The following is a 9,090-nucleotide window of genomic DNA, read 5'->3' as shown; positions in this document are numbered from 1 at the left end:
AAGCGATGCAGTCCATTGCTAAACTGCCACTTAGAGAGGAATGGCCACTCTTCCCTTCCTTCTTATGCACCAGGAACAGGAAATCTCAGCATACTCTTATAAACACTGGACAGATAGAATCTGAGCAGACAGGAGGACTGACTATAGCCAAGTGAACAGAAAGAAGAGTGATGACTCCCATCTTGTCTCTCTAGGATACACAGAATCAGATTGCTAAACCATTTTAGACTCTCTCAACCCTCATACCCGCAACCCTGCCTTGGTAGAACTAGTAAGAAACAGATTTGTTTGGAATTAGGGCCAGACGCCTGTATCAGTCAGGGTTTTACTAGAGAAACAGGTATAACACAAGATATACAAAAGTATAAGAAATTATAAGAGTAGTACAATCGTTAGTCACAGGGTTGGATGAGGTAGCATGCAGAGGGTGTCTGCATACTACAGACTTAAGGGTTCAGTCCGAGGTCTGGAGCTTACTGCAGTGTTCCATGCAAGTCCGTATCAAGAGGCCAATGGGTCTGCAATGGAAGGCTGAAGAGTCTATGCCAGAAGTTGAAGGATCCAAGGTGGAAGCCAAAGAGTCTGCACTAAAAGCCAAGAGATGATGTCCAAGCTTTGAAGACAAAGACTGGAGCTCCTCCAAAGAACAGAAGCCAGCCCATCCTCTCTCATTTCTGTTTTATACCGAGCAGGTGATATGCCACCCTAGGGCAGGTCCTCTACATCTTATGGTGTAGAATTTCTGAGCTGATTTAGTTAAGCTTCTAAACTTCTCAAGTTGACACAGTCAACAACTACAAAGCCATCCTGAGTAACTCCCTCTGCCTAGGCACAGATAATTCCATTTTCTACAACTGTAAAATGTAACTGCCACCATGTTATACGAAGGAAGGGGGTACCCACCCTAACAAATACTATGTGATACAGTGAAATGAAAATCACAAGATTAGAAGGTAGACCTCAGCAACTGGCTCATCAGAGACTGAACTATGGGAGGGGCAATCTTTGTGGTCTGAATGGAGTCACTGTTAAATTCTACAAGAACTTCAGAAAAGATTAAACATCAATACTGCTCAAGCTCTTTAACACAATTAAAAGGGAAAGAGTACTCACAAAGTCATTCCTGGAAGCTGGCACTTGGAAGCTAGCATCACCCTGGCTGCAAAACAGACAAGAAACTGAGAAAGAGAGAGACAGACAGAGAGAGACAGAGACAGAGATGAGAGACAGAGAGAGACACACAGAGACAGAGAGAGAAAGAGACAGAGACAGACAAAAAGAAAGACAGAGACAGAGAGAGAACTATAGGCCAAACTCTCTAATGAATACAGATGCAAAAATCCTCAGTAAGATACTGGCAAACAGAATGCAACAAATCATAAAAAAGATCATACATCAAGACCAAGTAGACTTCATTCTAGGGGTGCAAGGATGGTTCAACATATGCACATCAATAAATATAATACATCACATAAACAAAAGCAAGGACAAAAATCACACTATCATTTCAATTGACACAGAAAGGCCTTTGACAAAATTCAACATGTATTCGTGATAAAAAACACTGAGGAAAATATATAGAGAGTAACTTTACCTCAATCTGATAAAAGCCATTTATGAGAAACATATAGCCAATATCATATTAAATGGGGAAAATCTGAAAACTTTCTCTCTAAAATCATGAAAAAGACAAGATTGTCTACTCTCATCACTCCTGTTCAACATAGTACTCAAAACATAAGCAAGATCAATCTGACAAGAGAAAGAAGTAAAAGGGGTGTGTATTGGAAAAGAAGAAGCAAAATTATCATTATTTGCAGAAGACATGGTCCTCCATATAGAAGACCCCAAAATTCCACTAAAAGACTCCTATGATTAGTAAACAAATTCAGCAACGTAGCAGTATGCAAAATTGACACACAAATATCAATAGTATTCCTGTACATCAAGACTATATTCAATGAGAACTAAATTGGGAAAACAATGCCATTCACAGTAGCATCAAGAAAAAGTAAATATTTAGGAATTAACCCAACTAAGGAAGTTAAAGTTCTCTACAATGAAAACTATAGTACTCTAACTTGTGGGTGTGGGGTATTTTGTCCCAGCAATGAGAAAGTAACTATGACAGATTTTGTTATCAGAGAAGTGTGGTCATTGCTGTAATGCTACCTGGCCCCAATGTCTATAAGCCTTTGGAACTGGCTTGTGGAAAGAGTTTGGAAAGCTTTGCAGATGCCAGCTGAAGAAGAAGCCCTAGAATGTGATAAGCCAAGTTTGATGAGAGCTTCTAGTCAGAGCTCAGAAGGCCAGAATGCTGATAGAAATGGGTTAAGATTAAAGGCTGTGGACTAATTAATCTGGTGGAAGAAATTTCAAGGCCGTCTAATTCGAGGTGGTGGCATGGCTACTGTTGAGGCCTTTTAACTAGCTGTACCTTGAGAATAAAGAGCAAATGGTGAAGTAGATGATTTTAAAAGTTTTAAATTTGGCCAGAAAGGAAACTCTGGTAAAGTTGATGGCTTCAATGATGGAGCAGAGAACTTGGTTGCTGAAAAGATTAGGATTAATAAACCTAGTACTTTGAAACAGGACAATAGGAAAGATGGCCTGGGGGCTGGGGATTTAGCTCAGCGGCACAGCGCCTGCCTGGCAAGCATGATGTCATGAGTTCAATTCCTGGTACCAGAAAAAAAAAAAAAAAAAAAAAAAAGAAAAGAAAAGAAAGAAAGATGGCCTGAAGGCATCACAAGGACGAGCAGGACCAGCCTCAAAATTGTAAAGGTGCAAGATTTTGTTTTAAAAAGAGAGCCCCAGGGCACCATGTCCAGAATACTGGCTTCCCAGAGAATTTGTTCCTCGTGATTGAGTTCAAACTATCTAGGCACTTGACCCGTACAGCCAAGAAAGAAGGAAGCATGACTAGTGCTCCAGGTTGGCAGCATCCACATGTTTCTGATTTTAGGTGCATGCAGAATGAAAGAGTTGGAGGTTAGGAAAGCTTCTAACCACATTTCAGAGGAAGGCCTGGAAAGCCAGGCAGTGTGCATCTGGGAAGACAGACTTTGAAGCTGTGAATGTGAAGCCAAAAGTGCAGTGGAAACCCAGAAGGTTGGAGAAGCCAGAAATGTGGATCATCTGGTGAAGACCACAGGGAATGAGCAAAGCTGACCCAAGGGAAAGGCCATAAGAGATACAACCACAGGCTGTGTCATAGGAGCAGGGCCACCAACTCCTTTGGAGTTCACATCTTGCCACACAGTTACTGGACATGGAACTTCAGAGTTTAATGTTTTCCCTGCTGGACTTTGGACTTGCTTTGGTCTCATTCCTTTCTATCCCCCTATTTCTACCATTTGGAATGGAATATTTATCTTGTGTCATTCTACTTTGGAAGTGGTTAACCTTCTCTTCATTTTTACAGTGGCTTGCAGCTAAGAGTTTTCCTTAAATCTCAGAGGAGAATTTGGACTTGAACTTATTAGCAATGATGAAACTGTAGGACATTTATTGGAGCCTGGGCCTAGGACTACTGATCTCCTGCTCAGAGGTACAAAGAATAAAACACAGACAAAGCATATTTTAGTTACAAGGGACACCAGGATGGTCAAAGGCCAATGATAGCCTAGCACATGTGGCACCAGTGTCTTTGGTCTTTATTAGGTGCACAGCATGATTGGGAGATGTGTTGGTGGGCCGCAGGAAGCAATGGGTATGAACTGTTGACATGGATTAGTTCATATTTGAGTATAGTACCCTCCAACTACCACTGCTGAGCATATAAGACTTTTTTCTCCAAACCAGAACAATTATGTGCCAGACATTGTGCATTCAGCCATAAACATAAACAGATAAAATATCCTGCCTTCAATGGAGAACTGTCATGTTAGTGACATGACAAATTTGGTTAATATTCAGATCCAGAAGTTCACAATTAGGAAATAATTCTATTTTTCACCATCATGGCTCTAAAATATGTTCTGTGGAATCCTTTGGTAGCATATACTTTTTGTGCTCCATGTTACACCCCTTTACCGTGCTTGTGATATCGTTGGCACTCATCTTGTTTCTCCACTCTTTGGCCTCAGGGAATTATCTAAAACCACAAGATGTTTCTCAGACTACACAGGTTGTCCAGTACTAAGAGTTATTGTTTAACTCTCAATCAGTGGGAAATGAGAGTTGTTCTTCTGTTGTAGTTCTTTCATGCTGAGTCAGACACAGATACATCCATTAGACCTGAAGAAAAAATGTTGCCAAATGGTTGGGGAGTGCAGTACAATTAATTGCTAACCTCTCCTGCTTTATCTTGCTGTTGCAGAAGGTTCTAGTCATCCCTGCACTAACAGAATCTTCCAGGGAAGAGTCAGACAGCAATTTTAATGCTCAGTTATACCTCAAAAGTCTCCAAGACATAAGTCATATTGTCACAAGAACTCTTTCCCCCTTCTTTCTCCTCCAACTGCATACAACAATAACAGCAGTGTTCATAGCAGTGGCAAGGACAATAATAGTAAAAAACATTTATTGAATATACATGTGTCATTTACCACACCAGTAGAATTATAAGGAATATGCTATCAGTTATCACAACAATCCTGGAAGATAAACACACTTATTATTTTCTCCATTTTTAAGATTTCAGAATCTATAATTCTGAAGGTCAATAAATATCTATATGAGGAATAAAATGCCAGGTTTCCCTTCTCAATAGCATTTTTACTGTCTCCCAGGTATCATTCTGGAGGCCTCCTCAGCTTGGAGAGGGGAGTAACACTCAAGCTCCCCCCAAAATAAGTCACAATACTTTCCTGTGTTATGCATGTGTTTAAGATATTCTCTCTCTAATGGATTGTCTAAATAAATCACTATCTCATATTGTCCAAATGGAAAATGGATGCTAGACCAGTTTAGATTTACTTACATGGATAATCTAGAACTTCTTTTCAGCATGGTGATCGCTTGTAATGCATTTTCCTCAACAATGATTTCTGAGCCAAAATTTTGGTATAAAAAATAACATAACATCTCATATCGTATTGTAGTTTGTGAATGGTTTCCTAGATCAAAGATGCCTAAACCTCCCCACCACTTACCCTTCATTTTAATCTCAATAAAGTATATTGTAATATCATCAAAGACAAAACATCACAGTAGAGATACTACAGAATAATGAAACATGTAGAGTCAAATTCTGAAGAGAATTCTTGATGTATATATCTACCATAACATATTTTAGAGGAAATTGTTTAACCTGTGTGTAATAGTTTCTTTTTTTCTCCATGTTTAAAAGGAAAATCTTAAATATGAGAAAGAAAATAATGACCAAACAATAAAAATAATAACAGCGAAAAAATGATTTTCCCATTCAGTCTAAGGGGATTAAATCTGCATTAGCTGAGAAAATTCTTATGGCCTTCTGAGGCAGGTGTCATACATGAAAATACTGATTCTCTTCAGGATTTATCCTGTTATTATTTAGCTCTAAAATGCCTCCACCATCTGGGGATATAGCTCAGCAGAACAGTGCCTGCCTGGGAATAGAGTGGAGACCCCAGGAAGTTGCAGATGCAAGAAACATGGAACAACTGCTGAGGAAATCCACAGGCACTGAGTGGAACTACACCAAGAGAAAGGCCAAGAGAGCTTCAACCAGCAAGGTCATGGGGTTGGGTGGAGTTTCCTGAGTCCTTTGGAGGTTACATCTTGCTACAACTTGCCCCTGATGCTGGGCACAGAGCTACAGGATTTATTGTTTGCCTTGACAGGCTTCAATCTTGTTTTGTCAAATTAGTTCCTATCTCCCATGTCGCTCTTTTGGAAAGGAAAAGTTTACCCCATGACATTGTATTTTCACAATATTTAATTTTCTTTTTAAAATTTTTTTACAGGCACTTGCTTAAGAGTTTGCCTTGAGCCTCAGAGGAGACTGGACTTGGACTTTTCAGCAGTGATGGAACTGTTGAAACTTTTGAGACTTTTAGGGATGAACTAAATTCATTTTGCATAATGAAATACAAGGAGCCTTTTGGGAGCCATGAGGAGAATATTATCTCTTAGATTAAAAAAAAACAACAAGTCCTCAGGTATATGAAAGGTGATTGGACCATGGGGGTGCTATACTCATCAATGGATTCATCTATTGATAAATTCATTAGCTGAATTTGTTGTTAGGAGTTGGGGCATGGTTGGAAGTGGCTCACTGGGTATATGACATGGAAGGGTGTGTTCTTGTTCCCAGTTCCTCCCTTTTCTCTCTGCTTCCCAGCAGCCATGATGTGAGCAGATTTTTATCTGCCATACCATTTCTGCCTTGGAGCTAGTCAATCATGGACTAAAATTGTGAGCCAAAGTAAACCTCTCTTCCTTTAATTTGCAGGTGTTGGATAGTTTGCCAGGTGGGGATCTGAATGGTCTCTTATCTGGCTAATAATATACCTTAGTCATTGTGGACTGATCGGGTCCACAATCTCCCAAACAAGTGGATGGTGAAGGCTAAATAAAAAGATGTAAATGGAATGATTTCAGGTCTCCAGGAAGATCAAAGCCCTCTCACAGAATTTGAGATTCTCTTGGGGCTAGGACCAAGACTTTCTCTGGGTGGCCCATATTTATTTGGTCACCAGAAGAAGGGAGGGGAGAACTCAAGAAGAGAAGGGAGTACTCAAGAAGGGAGGAATTACTCAAGGAGTTCTCCAAGTAAGGTATTAAATTAATACTTAATAAGGATTAAGTTAATCTACCCAAGAGTGAGATGCTTGAGGCTACAGTCTTCATTTAGTTAAGATCAGATCCATGTGTCTTTGGCTGTGATTATGTCTTATCCTTTGAGGCTTTCCAGCTTCATCCACCATTATAGGTTTTAGTAGGGATCAGTGACTCACAGAGGTTCATTTACTATAAGTCTATTGCCCACTTCCAGGCAAGTGCTTAGGCTTTGGACAGATCCACAAGTAAACATAAAAAGCCAATTGTTTAATTTAAGTCCTGCTCAGGGATGCTTCATCGTGGTCTCCTCAGTCTCTGAGGGGCACCCACACTTTGTCTGTTGTGCCATCATTCAAGGATACACAACATACACTGTAGGGAGATAGAATGGGTGCGAGCCATGGTAAACCTATGGTCGTTGATTGTATGTTTAAAAAAAACTTCAGAATAGGATTTCCTGAGATTATGAAGTTAAAAATGAAACCAAACTGCTCAAAGAAAAGAAAAAGGAACAAGAGGCCCATTCTTCCTGAGAATCCCACCTTGGCACCCTCGTCAGTCACTGCAGTTGCTGCCAACAGTTTCACCCCTACACACATACACTCCCAACTTGTTTACGTCCAGCCAATTGAACTGGTTCTAGCTAGCCATTGTCTGCATTCGGCCATGGAGCAGCCCCCCTACACACACAACCTTCTGCTTCACAGCTACACCTATCCTGGTCAGTTGGCATCATCTAACACCCACCCAAGATGACTGTCAGTAATTCCTTCTGAGTCTATTTAAAATAGAAATGTCCACATTTGACTAAAGAAAAAATGTGGTTGGGGGGGCAAGCATGTTTATAACAGCACAATTTGTAAGAGCTAAATCTTTGAAATAACTCAAATGCCCACCAACCAAGGAATGGATGAAAGAAAGATGTGGTATTTTTGTACAATAGAGTACTATTCAGACATAAAGAAGGATAATGTCATTCTTATAGGAACCTCATTCAAAAAACTGACTGTCATCCTCAACTTAGTCTTCTGTCTCATCCCTCTCAGTTCTGTCAAGGCTGCAAAAAATTTTAACTCATTCTTATTTCTTTTTTTTTTTTTTTTTTTCTCCAGTACCGGGAACCGAACTCACGACCTTGCGCTTGCCAGGCAGGCGCTTTTGCCGCTGAGCTAAATCCCCAGCCCCTCATTCTTATTTCTTGTGAGTACTTGAGTTCAGCTTTCAATATCTGTTTTCTGGACTATTTCCATAGCCTCCAACTGATACCCTTTCCATTAATTTGTGTCTTTTACAACTTATTCTGTAGTACTGCAGTTGATCCCATGGGATTATAGATTCCTGAGGTAAAAACAAACAAACAAACAAGTAAATACACATGTAAACAGATAAATAAACAAGAGGAAAATCTCTTAACTTTGATTCATTTTGACTTTAGTTTAGTGCATGGTGACAGACATGCGTCCAGTTTTAGTCACTGGCATGTAAAGAGTCACTTTTTCCAGCACTATTTATTAAAGAGGATATCTTTCTTTCAGTTTTGAAACTTTTATAGTTGAATGGGTGCAACTTGAGACCATACTCATAAGTGAAATAAATCAGACTTACATGTATAAACATCATATTGTCTCCCTGGTGTGAGAAACTGAAAGATTAAATAAGGTCTAAAATGTATAATAGATATTCTGAAATGGGAAGAAATTGTTCAAAAAGAAAAAGGAACTAGGATGGAGGAAAGGGGAAAGGATGGAAGGGAAAAGGGCAAAATGCAAGTTAGATATACTATTAGTGTCTCTTAGTTCATTGAAAAGGAAGGTTTGTGCTAATATTGATTGGAGAAATTTTAATGTCCACATCTTATACTTGGAATAACTACTTTAAAGATAACAATATGCAATGTATTGACTATTGTTATTCTTCTATTATTTTGTTATGAAATTTTACCTTTTTCTATTAAAAAAGCCTAGGGCTTTTAATAAGCTTCTAGATGGGGTTCATCTCTGAAGCCTCTGTACTATATAGCTTGTATTTTGGCAAGCATACAATGAGAAATTCTTAGTATGTTGACACCTTTTGTTGCATCTATATAAGTAGAATTGACCTAATAAATAAAACATCTAAATAGAGATTCTGAATACCAAAGTATTTTGAAAAGAAAAATGTGTGGTCAAATCCATATCCTAAGTGTAGAATTTGGTCACAATGAGGTACCATGAGAGAAACTGTGGCGCTTTACCTAGGCTTTTCATGAGTAAAATAAATGGATTTGTCATATTCTTGGCCAAGTTGAAGAAAAACAGTTTGCACCCTGACATTGGTGTTCTTCACCTCTGAGTCAAGTAAAAACAAAACAAGCAAATAAACAAACAAAAAACCCAAGAGGAC

This window comes from Chinchilla lanigera, unplaced genomic scaffold (assembly GCF_000276665.1).
Source record: "Chinchilla lanigera isolate Chin_1 unplaced genomic scaffold, ChiLan1.0 scaffold00193, whole genome shotgun sequence".
Lineage (NCBI taxonomy): Eukaryota > Metazoa > Chordata > Mammalia > Rodentia > Chinchillidae > Chinchilla > Chinchilla lanigera.
The sequence above is the reverse complement of the archived record's forward strand: the minus strand, read 5'-3'. Positions refer to the sequence as shown.